This window comes from Belonocnema kinseyi, chromosome 6, assembly GCF_010883055.1.
Source record: "Belonocnema kinseyi isolate 2016_QV_RU_SX_M_011 chromosome 6, B_treatae_v1, whole genome shotgun sequence".
In the NCBI taxonomy this organism is placed as follows: Eukaryota; Metazoa; Arthropoda; class Insecta; order Hymenoptera; family Cynipidae; genus Belonocnema; species Belonocnema kinseyi.
Window position 1 is genome coordinate 70,912,653 of NC_046662.1, and position 1,027 is coordinate 70,913,679.

A 1,027-nucleotide genomic window follows, 5' to 3' on the forward strand; every position below is an offset into this window, starting at 1 on the left:
CACAATTTAACGCTCAGCGTGGAATGAAGTTTACAAGTCACGGTAGTCACAAGATAACTCACTTCTTCTACTTTCTTAGCGTTACCAAAGTTGTTGTCGTTACTACATTGTGAGGTTATATATCCGAACTTTTTACACCAAAAACACTTCAATGGAAATCTTTCGTCACTGTCGTATTTATTATTATTCGATTTAGCGAGGTTTTTGAATTTTTTACTTTGACTTTTGATCGCTATACCGACTGCACAGTTATAAAATGAGAGATCATGGTTCTTATCGGACTCCATCTCCTCAATTTTATCAACTGCATCAAAAAATATAGAAATATGATCTCGCACGTGCTCTCCTTCTTGCATTTTGTGTAAGGTGAATTTTTCTAGCAAAGTGGCTTTTCTGTCAGGTCCCTTTGATTGCTGCATCAAGTGCAGCTTTGTGCAAACGGCGTTTGATGTTACAAATCCTTTTATCTGCTTTATTTCCGGTGTTGTGGTTCTTTCCGTTGTTAAGCCACGCGCTCTGTCGTTGCATCGCGCACCACTACCACTGACTTGACCTTCCAAACATTTACATAAGCCTACTCGTCATTCTTAATCAGCAGCGCTTGAATCAGCAGCTTCCAAGTGTCAAAATTATCCTTACGTAAATACTAATTTTAAAAGGCAACCCAATATACGAGGTGTGTTCAAAAAATAAGGTGACTTTATGGTTTTCTCAAAAAATATTCATTTATTCCTCAATATTTATGTTGTCCCCTTCAAAGTAATCCCCCTCAGATATAATACACTTGTGCCAACGCTTTTTCCAATCATCGAAGCACTTCTGATAATCATTTTGTGGTATAGCCTTGATTTCTTTCAGCGATGCAGTTTTTATCTCCTCAATCGTTAAAAATCGATGTCCTTTCATGGGTCTCTTCAGTTTTGGCAAAAGAAAAAAGTCACTGGGGGCCAAATCCGGTGAATATGGAGGCTGAGGCATAACTGTGGTGCTGTTTTTGGTCAGAAAATCTTTCACAAGCAACGATGAA